General features: G+C 44.0%; 1 protein-coding gene across 1 annotated transcript in view; it reads right to left on the minus strand.

Annotated features, from left to right (window-relative positions):
- The window catches only part of SHROOM3 (shroom family member 3), a 292,517-nt gene that overhangs the window by 132,760 nt on the left and 147,267 nt on the right, over positions 1–12,490 (minus strand). The gene's annotated exons all lie outside the window — the stretch shown is intronic.

Here is a 12,490-nt window from a genome sequence, read left to right on the forward strand (position 1 = left end):
GGCAAATAGCCCACACTTAAAAGAAGAGTCATAAAAGAAATCAAAAGCATAAAATAAGTCTTATAAGATCTTTCCTCTAAAATCAACAAATATATCACCCAAAGAGTAAACAGAGGTGAGCTGTGAATCTAAATCTGCCTAATGCATTCCTCAACTTAGTTCCTGAGAGCAAATGCCACTGAGAAATGAAGGTTCAGGAACCCAGACACCTCAGAGGTTAGAGAAATGCTGACCCTCAGTGATGGTCATTACCAAGATAAGATCACCTGGCTCTCTTCAGTAGCTTTAATAGCTAACGGCCCTCCGTCTGATGCTCAAAACCATACACTGAGAACAAAACAAAACAAAAAAAACAACCCTTTGCTTTCAGCCATCACCTCCCACCATTTTAGCAAAGAAGGCACAAGGAAGGATAAAATATTCCGGACCAACAATAAGATTCACCATTCCATCCATTAGTCTTTGCTGGCCAGCTTAGTTCCCCATGACCTCCTTGCCTCAATCAAGGGGAAAATACGCCTTCCAGGTCCCATTATGCTCCCAGGATTTGTTCTTTCTCAAACCAAACTCCCCGGAAGACGGTCTATGTTTGTTTAGAGAGGGTTCTGGAAAGCGAGAGGGCCTTCCAGCCCGTGAGAAATGGAACTAGCTGGAAACCTAGTGGAAACTTTGGTAGGAATACGATGATGGATAGTTAAATATTTACAGCGTAAGAACCAGTTCATTTGAAAACAAATGTACAAGTGCCTGGCTTCGTTCCCTGTCTGGACAACCAAGAATGCTCCCTTGCTGAGAGCTGCCATTTTACTGACATTCAAGCGAGAACTGACGCCAGGAGGCCTGAGGAGTGAGCACAGCCACGACTGCGCTGCAGACGGGCATCGTGGTAGACGAGTTCATTCTGGGGGAGCCACCCTCGGAACCACAAATCCGCAAGGAAGCAACGTTTAGGGGAGAAAAAGCAAAAACAATACAATGTGACACCAAATGCAGGCACGCCCCTATGAAAGCTCATCAGTCTACTCATTCCATTGCCCCAAACGAAGTAGGATATTAAAAAATGGGAAGAGCCTGGCCAGCGTGGCTCAGTTGGCTGAGCACCGTTCCATGTACCAAGAGGCCACTGGTTTGGTTCCCGGTCAGGGCACATGCCCGAGTTGTAGACTGATGTTTCTATCTCTCTCTCTCTCCCTTCCTCTCTCTCTGAAAATCAGTAAAAACATTTTTTTTAATTAATTTTTTTTTTTTGCATGTAAATCTGAACAAGTTCTGTGGGTTGTACCACTTTTGGTCTCTCAGTTTTTTTTTAAATTTCTTTATTGATTAAGGTGTCACATATTTGTCCTCATCCCCCCCATTCCCATCCCACACCCCTCCCCACGCATGCCCCAACCCCCTGTTGAATTTAACCGTTGGATAGGCTCATATGCATGCACACAAGTCCTTTGGTTGATCTCTCCCCCCTCCCCCCAACCTCCCCTATCCTCCCACTGAGGCCCGATAGTCCGATCGATGCCTCCTTGTTTCTGGTTCTGTTTTTGTTCATCAGTCTATGTTGTTCATCATTTCCCCTAGATGAGCGAGATCATGTGTACATTTTTTTTTAAAAAAAGTAGAGAAATCCAAGTTATATCAGACAAACAAAACACTGCACTCTATTGAAACCCGCTTCCCTCCTCAGGGAGAAGGAAAAGGAGAGAGTGGAGGGTAGAAAGTAAAGCTTCACTCTGACAGTTGTATAAATAAACCATAACCCCCGAGGCTCCAGGTCCGAAGTTTGCTTTAGTGCGAAGGGGGCGGCTTGGGGATGCGTAAGTGCACAAAATGGTTTTTAGAAATGCGTCTTAGGCCCGTCTGTGTTTGGCTGTATTTGGCGCGAGCCACTTCAACTGGTCTGAAGGGAGCCTTTGGGAGGTCGCTCTAGCGTCCTCCAGTCACTTTGCCCCTCACAGTCAGGTCCCCTGCGTGGCGCTGTGGTTCAGAACTTCCTGGTGGCGGTGCTGGCCACGTGCGGTGCTGAGACTCTGCCCCTGATTGACAGGAGGCTTTACGAAAAACACTTGGCACTCAGAGGCTCTTGGAGATGGAAACAGAAACACAAAGGAGAAAACCACAAAAATGCCACTGAAGTCAGCTTCACTTTTCTGCTCTCCATGCCAAGGTGCTGCTGTGTGGGTTTGCATTCCTCCGGGAGGGCTGAATGCTTGGGGATTTTCACGTGAGTCGCCCTCGTCCCTTCAGATCACAATAATGGGGCAGATCAGGTGCCGCTCCTGGCAGAGCCTCAGCTAGGAGGCCGGAGGTCTGACCCAGGGAAAAGTGCCCTTTGTCCTTTCATCTGCTGCTGGGATAGAAGTGACGGTTGAGCGATTTAAAAGACTCATTAGAGCCCTAGCCGGTTAGGCTCAGTGGATAGAGCATCGGCCAGCATACTGAAGGGTCCCAGGTTCCATTCCGGTCAAGGGCATGTACCTCAGTTGCAGGATCCTTCAGGGCCCAAGCCCTAGTCAGGGCACATGCAGGAAGCAACCAATCACATATTTCTCTCATATTGGTATTTCTCTCTGTCTTTCCCTCTCTCTTCCACTCTCTCTAAGAATCTAAAAATATAGTCCGGGGAAGTTTTAAAAAACAACAACAAACATTTATGAGAGAGGAGGGAAACGCCTCCACGCTAGGATGGAAGACTGAGAATGATGCAGGAAGACAGTGTGGTGACCCTGCACCCCCATCTTCTCGCTGCCTCTACAGCAGGACATCTCCAGTGACCCCTCTGCCCTTGGCCTCTTCCTCCTCCTCCACTTACATTTAGTAACCTGCTTAGTCAGGCTCTGGAGTCCATGGTTGTCCAAACCGCTCCCCCTCAATTGCCAAATCTGGCTGCATCTTCTCAGGTCCACCCCCCACCCCTCTTCGAAGTTGGCATTGTTGACCACGCCCTCCCCTTACAACAGTTTCTCTTGCCAGGGTGTTATTATTCCTCCATTAGCTACTTTTGCTGTGTTTTTTCTTCGTCTAACTATCAAATGCAAGACCCTCCTCTCTTTGCCGCTTCACCTCTCTTCCTCGGCAATCGCAGCCTTCTCGTCTTTATCAATCACCTCTACGTAAATAATTCCCAAATAGATAACGTTGCTTCAGATACTTTCCCCGGCTGTGTCCTGCATTTCCAGCTGACTGCTGGACACCTTCACCAGCAGAGCCTAGGACCAGTTTAAGACCCAAATCATCAACTTTCTCCAAACAAAAAGTCCCCCATCACCCTCCTGAACCTATCTCTACTGCTGACCTCACAATTCCACAAGTCATTGGGCTTCAAACATACCTCAAAACAGTGATCAAATCCTACAGTTTCTTCAAGCTGAACAGTGATCAAATCCTACAGTTTCTTCAAACTAACTGGGCCCAGCCATCCTGTCTTTTATTCCTAGTATCATATCACCAACCTAATTCAGGTCTTCGTTGCCTTTCCTTTAAACTACTACATGTCTTTCCCTGTCAATAAATCTATTAGCTGCCTTCTCACTGCCATTCAACAGTATGAATCCCACGTTTGCACTGAACATCTCTCCGTACACTTTACCACCCACTCTCGCACTCTGTGAAAATAAATGAACAAGAGACCATGGAGTTATTTGGCATTTTGGAAATTTTAAAAATAGGTGATGCTTGTATGTTTACAACTTTCACTAAGATGTGAGGATATATGGTCAATGGCTTCATTAAAGCTCTTTAAAGGCGGGCTGCTCCCCGAGGACTGGATCGGTCCCCATAGAGAGACTCATCTCCCAGGTCCCAGCACCATGACACAGGGATTCACCATGTGATTGCAGGGCTCAGTCTGACAACTCCTCAGAGCAAATCACCCTTCTCTCAAGCACATGAAGGTCAGAGGTCAAATGAAGTGTCCTCAGTATTCTACTGGAGGGGGGAAATTATAGTCCTCAAAAGTGACAATTTCATGAAAGACAAAGAAATATAGTGATTAAAAGAGGCTAAAAAGACATAACTGCCCTAACCGGTTTGGCTCAGTGGATAGAGCGTCAGCCTGCGGACTGAAGGGTCCCAGGTTCGATTCCAGTCAAGGGCATGTACCTTGGTTGCAGGCACATCCCCAGTAGGGAGTGTGCAAGAGGCAGCTGAATTGGTGTTTCTCTCTCATCGATGTTTCTAGCTCTCTATCCCTCTCCTTTCCTCTCTGTAAAATATCAATAAAATATATTAAAAAAAAAAAAAAGACAACTAATTTCAATACCTAGCCCATGACTGGGTCCTGTACTGGAAGGAAGAAATATGCTATAAAGGACATTATGTCAGTTAATAAAACTGAAGTACAGACAGTAAAGTTTTATATCTATGCTCAAGTTATAGAGCTGATCATTGTACTACAGTTATGAAATAGAATATCCCTATTCTAAGGAAATACACACTAAAGTGTTTAGAAGTAAAAGAACCATGCTGTAACTTACCCTCAAGCAGTTCAAAAAATATTATATACAGATAGCACATATGATAAAGAAATTGGGGTAAAAAGGCACTGGGTAAAGGACACATGAGTGTTCTGTGCACTATTCTTATTCTTACAACTTTTCTCTAATTTTAAAATGATTCTCAAATAAAAAGTTAAAAGGTTTTATTTTTTATTTCTTTTTACCTATTTTTATTGATTTCAAAGAGGATGGGGAGAGAGTGAGATAGAAACATCAATGATGAGAGAGAATCATGGATTGGCTCCCTCCTGCATGCCCCCCACTGGGGATCAAGCCCACAACCCAGACATGTGCCCTGACCAGGAATGGAACCCTGACCTCCTGGTTCATAGGTCGACACTCAACCACTGAGCCACACTGGCTGGGCAGATTTTAAAGAATTAAATCCTCATATCTGTCTTATTGATAAGCAGAGTAGCTGCGCACAATGCAGAGAATAAAAAAAAGATATGAGGAATGAATGTCTATTGCATAAACCTTTTTTACTTTAGTAACTGTGTATGTAACATTTATGTTCATGACATTTCAACTTTCTATGCTTTCCAAGATCTGTTCCTAAATTCAGCTCAAATTATACTAATGTGAAGAAAATTTGAGGATAGCATAATAAAATATATAAAAATATATATACTATATTAAAAATACAATTTATATGTAAGCACATATGTATTTATTACATAGTTTTCAAATTGTCATTATAACAGTTCACATTTTAGTGCTAAAAATTTAGGTATCTTAAATTTAGATTATTTAAATTAGGATTCTATGCATTGATTCTTGGTTTAAAAAAATAGAATCTTACCTAATAATAGACAAACATGTAAATTGACTGTACCTCTGCTATGCCCACAGCCAATCAGAGTGAGTATGCAATTTAGAAGGCCAAAGATGGCGGCTGCCCAGCTGCTCCAGGTGCGGAGTGGCCAGGTGGGGCAGGACACCTGCTATGAGAGGGAGGGCGGGGGGTGGGAGGGGAGAAGGGATCTACAGGAGTGGAGTGCTGCTGCGAAGACAAGACTGCAGACTCCAGCTGGAGTCTGCAGCAAAGCAGCGAAGATGAAGATGGCAGACTTGGCCGGAGCGAAGGCCTGGGTCCCAGGTGCTGGAGGAAAACCAGTGCTGGAAGTCAAGGGAAGGAAGGCCTATTGCACGAATCTCTTCGTGCAACAGGCCTCTAGTATTTTTTATAAATATACCATGAGGCTGAGACTACATCGTAGAGAACTAAATTATTTGATGATTAACAAAACAAGACCCTTAAAAGGTTAAACTACATTTCTGCAGTGCAGTAGTCAAACATATCAGTACAGGTTGAAGCCTGAAAAATACCTGAATGTGGTCAAAGGTAAATTTCCTTAGAGAACAAAAACTTCCTTTAATCCTTCTATCAAAAGTATCATTATGCCCTTGCCAGTGTGGCTCCGCTGGTTGGAGTGCCATCCTGTGTATAAGGGTTACAGGTTTGATGCCCAGTCAGGGCGCATACCTAGGGTGCAGGTTCAATCCTCCATTGGGATGTGTTCAGGAGGCAACTGATGGATGTTTCTTTCCTCTCTCCCTCTCTTTCTTTCGCTCCCCTCTTCTCTCTCTAAAAATAAATAAAAACATCCTCTGATGAGGATTAAAATTTTTTTTAAAAGAATATAATTATTCTGACAGAGTCTATAATGTCACCAGCATAGAGAGGAAAACATTCAGTTAAAATATTTATACCCCATTAGAGCATCAACATGGGCTATTCTTTGATCGAAATAGATTCTTGATGGGAGAAAAGTAAAATTGGGCCCATCGGGTCAGCTCTGAAGCACAGCCTCTCATTCTGCTCTTTAACAATAACATCAGCAGGGCAGCAGCATGATTGAATGCATACTCTGTGTCATGCTCAGTTCTGAATGTTTTCTATGCCCTCTAGCCTCTTATTCTTTCCACAAATTGTATGAGGTAGGTACTATCATTAACCCCATTTCACAGATGAGGAAACTGAGGAAAAGAAAGGTTGAATGATTTGCTCAAGGTCTAGTCTAAGACAGAACTAGGATGTGAACACAGACGATCTGGCCCCAGCATCTATGCTCTCAATCACTACTTAATTACTTACTTAATTAATTTTTATTTATGTATTTTTTAATTAATATGTTTTATTGATTTTAGAGAGAGGGGGGGAGAGAGAGAGAGAGACAAAGAAACATTGATGAGAGAGAAAAATGTCACCTGCTACCTGCATGCCTCCTACTGGGGATCGAGCCCAGGCATGTGCCGTGACTGGGAATCGAACTGGTGACCTCTCGCTGCACTGGACGAACCCAAGCAACTGAGCCATACTGGCCAGGGTTAGTTGTATTTATTTAGATAAAATACAAATCAGACCTATTCAGCTTTCACCTATGCAGTAACATGATTTTTAAATATACAGTCACTTGACTTTGACTTCTGAGATTTCCTCACATCTCATATTCCCTATATTACCTATTTAACTTCACTATCAGTTGTATTTTAATTTCTGCATTAGGGAAACTCCGGTGGTAGGCAAAGAAGCCAGATTATTGTTTTTAAAACATGATTTATGATCCAGGAAACAGAAAATGCAGGAAGGTTGAACCTTTCAGGATTCCATGCCAGATTATTAGAATCACAGAATCTCAAGGTTAGATAAGGAGAGAGAGAGAGAGAGAGAGAGAGAGAGAGAGACATGTCATGTTACCTCAGCCCTATAGGGTGCCTGAATCTCTTTTAAAACATCACTGCCAAGCCATTGTTTAACCCTGACTCAAGGCCACTTCTATTTTCAAACAACTCTAATTAGAAAACTCTTCCTAATGTCACACCTAATTTCTTACTCCCTTTCGCTTCCACCCGTTGGTCTGGAGTCTAACCCTGTTTCACTGCATGATCTTTGATGTACTGAATGGGAGACACAACTCGGAGTCTTCTGTGAGATAAATGTGCCCAGATGTGATGACCACGAACCTTCCGAGTTAGATTCACACGAGGTTCCATGCGGTGAAGGCCTTATCATCCTCACTTCAGGCACCACTCAGATTTTTACTGAGTGACCAGACTGCTCTTTAATCCTATCACCTGACCAAAACCCCAAATCCCAGTTAATTCTGCATTTTATGTAGCGACACCATTCGACTGGAACAATTACTGAAAGAAGTGCTTCCCCCCTTTCAGAAGCTGCCCTTTCCTAGGTTTAGTATCGTACATGCCCGGGGTGCCTCCCTGTGGGCCCCTTTCCCTTCACAGGGCTCCGTCAATGGGCTCATGCTCCATCACCTTTAACGCCCTCAGCTGTTCAACAACCACGAGCAACAGGATGATAATTTACTTTCAACTTCAGACAGGATTTGTAAACACCGTGATAAATGAGGAGAGGCAGGAGAGCTACATTCCTCTAGTGAGTCCTCTTAAATGGAAACATGCTGCATTTCAGCGTCAGTTGGCATCAATCATTCATTCCCAATCAGGACTGAACTTACCCAGCGTTCCCATCAGGCACTTTTCCCATCTGGTCCCCTGAAGAGCCCATGTCCGTTGGAATTACAGGGAACCAATCAGTCACTGTGTCCCAGAAAACAAAAGAGCACTGATTGCAAATTCATTAGCTATGCTTTTGGTTGAAGGTGGTACGAAATGCTCTAAATAAAGGTACTTTTTTTTTTTTTTTTGCGGGGGGGGGGTGGGGGGGGTGGGGGAAAGGTGCAGGGTGGGGGAAGTGTGATTTTTAATGCCAAAAGTTTAGACATGTCAAATGTGCTTGACCTTCCTGTCTCTTGTGTTCTTGCTCTTATTCTCCTTATGGTGTGTTCATTCCCTCAAGCAGCCATTCCCAGCTAGCTTCCTCCTTTGCACCCTGCTGAGGTCAATTGGTCTCAGAGGACAAACAGGCATTTCTCTGGGGGTGACACGGAGCTTAACTCAATCTTTTCTGGAGAAGGGGGAGGGATGGGTAAAGGCCAACTGCAGAAAACCATCTGGATCCACTCACAGCCCCACTCTTTAATGCCCTTACTCAGGACACAACTCATCCATGAGCTTCCCAAACCCTAGACCAGCATCTGCAAAGAGAATTTGGCTCACGGGCTTATTTTAGTTGGCCCGCACTGGTGTTAGTCCACACAGCGCTTTCAATTTGAACACATAATCATTTAGGATCACTCACACAAAAATCCAGATTTCTGGAAACACTGGGTCTGCCTTCCTTCATAATAATAACAACCCATCAGAGTTGAGAATCAGCTGCCCTCTTTAGATGGAGCAGGAATCCACCAGTTTTCCCTAGTCCTCACCACTCCCCATTGTGTTCTTGGGAAAAGGGCTCTTTACCTTTTGTACCTTGCCCACTTCATTCATTTGGGTTTCTTCCCTGCTCTGATAGCCATTTAAGTTTGCAAGCCTGGTAAATATTCTGAAAAAGACTATTAAATCTGTTTTCCTGTCTGTAAAACACTAGGGTTGGTTTTCCAGCTCCATGGTTATATGATTTAGGGGGTGGCTGAGCAAAAGTGGTATCGTTCTACCTTCGATCCCATTTCCTCAGCAGAGAGGAGGACACAGCATGACCAGTGACCCATGTGAATGAGTGGCCAACTACTCCCCCAGCCCTTAGAGATGCCCTTACTTTAACCTAACTATGGCCTTCTCTTCCTTGCCATCAACAGGAGGAGCCAAATGGGAGTTGACGATGAAGTCCAGGTTTGAATAGGTGACTTCCATCCAAGTCCTATTTGATTTTTCTAACTTACATGCCCACCTGCCCACCTGTAGTATGTTCCCAGGACCATATGAGGGCATTTAATCAAAGGGAGGAGATATTAGTGAACTTGGTAAGATATTTCTCATGTAATGTGGCTACATGACTCCTTGCTATATCGCAGCTCTGTTAAAATTCTAATAGTCTACAGTAAATGCTTTATGTGAGCTTGTACATGTGTTTATAAAACTTGACAGCATAAAATGACAGCTTGCCTTGGCAAGGAATATGGTCAGTGGTTATGTAAGGTAGAGAGTTGAGAACTCATAACAATTTCTAACAATTGGAGCTATGCAAATAAGGGATGAGCTGACTTGTCAGGTACTGAGCTCCTTGACCCTGAAACTATGCAAGGAGAACTTAGAAGCACCTCTGTCCTAGATGTTATGGAGGAGTTTCCTGCATTGGACACGGTGGTGGGGTGGGGCTAAGAAAGTGGGGTGGGGGAGAATATTGGACAATCTCTCCTATTACACCCCCTCTGACTCCATATGCTGTGAATTCTTCCTTCTCCCTGTTATGTTTTCTGTATAACTTAGAAGCCCACTGATTTACTACTGACCTACATCACAAGATGCTGGAATGAGTGATGGTAGTAACATGGATTAGGCTTTCAGTTGGTATTCAATAGTGTTTGTTTTAAGAACCTAAATTTATAAATGTCTACTTTTCATAGTATTTGTGACATGTGACTAAATCTTGCCTGAAATGGGTGTTGCTTTTTTGCTAAATGATTTTTCAGTACAGAAAATTTAATAATAATAGCAACTGGCATAAAATCTGAAAGCCCCTAACGCTCTGCTCAAACACTTCTAAGCCTGACCATAACCCCTAGAGGCTACTTAGCATGTCACAAGTTGCCCCCTGGGATTCATGAGCAATTACACAGGAAAGTAAAACTCAACAGCTAACACAACATTTCCATTTGTCTCCATAAAGATTTAAGTATTCCTATATCATGAGCACTGCTTCCATTCATATTTTCTTGTTTGGCTAAACAAACTAGCTCTACGTCTAATATTATTGTCTTAATTAGCCAGAGATTTACCTAGCAAATCCTGCGTTAGGAGAGCCAGAAGATGTGTCAGAAGCTGCACAGAGATGAAAAATGTGGCTGCTTGTTTCCGATGTCATGTTAACAGACATTGCCATATCAGGAAGAAAAAATACCTCCAAAACAAAACGCAGAATTTCCCCCGAGAGGGTTTAGAGCAGAGGCATAAAAACAAGTGGGGTTTTGAACAAAGAGAGGTGGGGGTGGGGTAAGCAGAGGTGGACAAGATGTTTGGGTTTTTACAAAATGTGTCTGAGCAAGTTTCTTTGAGCAGAATGCAATTAAGTTGTTACAAGAATATTCCAAGAAGCCAAGTGCATCTTAGTTGACGTATGACCGATTCAGCCTGTATTGTACAAACACACCTCCATGGCCGATAATGCAGACACTGGGTGAAGAAGGCTATAACTCTTTCCGGTCCCCCCGTCCCCCCGAAACTCCAGAAGTTGAAATCAGCAAAAGATGAGCCTACAGGGAAGTCTTCCCAAGTCAGGCTCAGCTCGAGGCCAGGCTCCGTGTGTCTGTGGCGAAGTTCCTGGTATGCTGTGCACACTAAGTAAATATTAAAAAACGTCCCGTCACCCAGCTCAGTGGGAGCCCAAGGACACCGTGACCTCAAGAGGTTCTTATCGATAGAGAGCAAATATAAAAACACTGAGGACGCTGCCCTAAGGTACAGCCAGAAGGTTTACTGAGTAAAAACTGGGTGTCTTAGTTCTTTGAGGGTACCACACGCCCCTTTAGCACCGAGAACATATTTCCAGAAATGATATAAGGTCACCTAACCATTTCCTCTCGTTGGCTGAATTGACTCACAAAAGATGTATCTCCCTGTTGCCCCTTCATCTCTGCCATTACTCTTAGAAAAATATTCAGCATTCCCGATAAGAAATAACCAAAACAAGATCATTTGAATTCCACTGAAACCAATTCATCATGTAGTGTTAAAAAAAAAAAAAAAATCCTTCCCACTCTCCATGTGAAATCATCAGGGCAGGAACATGGACTTGGAGAGGAAGTGAGCACAGAGTTCCCTGGAATTTGGGAGCTGAGGCAAGACGTGGCTTTAAAAAAATCACCTGAAGGTCTGGAGATGGAGAGTGGTGGTGGTTGCACAACAATGTGAATGTACTTCATGCCACGAAATTGTACACTTAAAACTGATGAAAACGGGTCAACGTTAGGTTCCGTACATGTGTTAGTCTGCTTGGGTTGCTATAACAAAATACCGTAGAGTGGATGGTTTGTAAACAACAGACATTTGGTTCTCACAGTTCCGGAGGCTGGAAGTCCAAGATCAAGGCACAGGCAGATCCGGTGTCTGGGCAGAGCCCGCTGCCTGGCTCCCCAATGGCTGCCTGTTGGCTGTGCCCGCACAGGGCAGAGGGGGTGAGGGAGGGCTCTGGGGGCTCTTTTATGAAGGCACTAATCCCAGCACGAGGACGCAACCTCATGATCTAATCACCTCACAAAGCCCCCCCCCCCCCATCTCCAAATACCATCACATTGGGGATTAGGTTTCAATATATGAATTTGGGGGGGGGAAGGGGACACATATTCAGCCTATGTTAGTATACTTTACCATATTTTTTAAAATCCTCACCCAAGGATGTATTTTTATTGATTTTAGAGAGAGGAAGGGAGAGAAAGAGAGAGAGCAACATCAATGTGAGAGAGAAACATTGATCGGTTGCCTCCTGTACATGCCCCGGCTGGGAATCGATCCTGCAACCTTTTGGTGTACGGGACAACGCTCCAACCAAATGAGCCACCTGGTCAGGGCTGCTATAATTTTTTTTTTTTTAATGGGAGAAAACTTACCTTTAATCTCCTCAAGCAACTCCCTCTCCTGTTCCCACCCACAGTGGAGGACAGGCTGAAGTGGCTTAACCTCACCTCACCAGTCCTCAGAATCCTAGCCCTGCCTTAGCTGCGTCTGGAGAGAGCTGGCCCATTAGCGAGAAGTTGCACGCAGAGTCCCCGCTCCCTCCCCCGCAACCAACTCTGGATCTCTGTCAATAAAGTGGGAAATGATCTTGAGATCTGCAAAAGAAGAATAACACCAGGATCCTTCTGCAGGGATGCCCAGCAGCGTTTTAAATATAAAATGCCATATTACAGACGCAAGATGGAAAAGCTGCGGACAGTTCTGTGGGGGCATCTCATTGGAAAAAATACACATACAAACAAGAA

This window comes from Eptesicus fuscus, chromosome 2, assembly GCF_027574615.1.
Source record: "Eptesicus fuscus isolate TK198812 chromosome 2, DD_ASM_mEF_20220401, whole genome shotgun sequence".
NCBI lineage: Eukaryota > Metazoa > Chordata > Mammalia > Chiroptera > Vespertilionidae > Eptesicus > Eptesicus fuscus.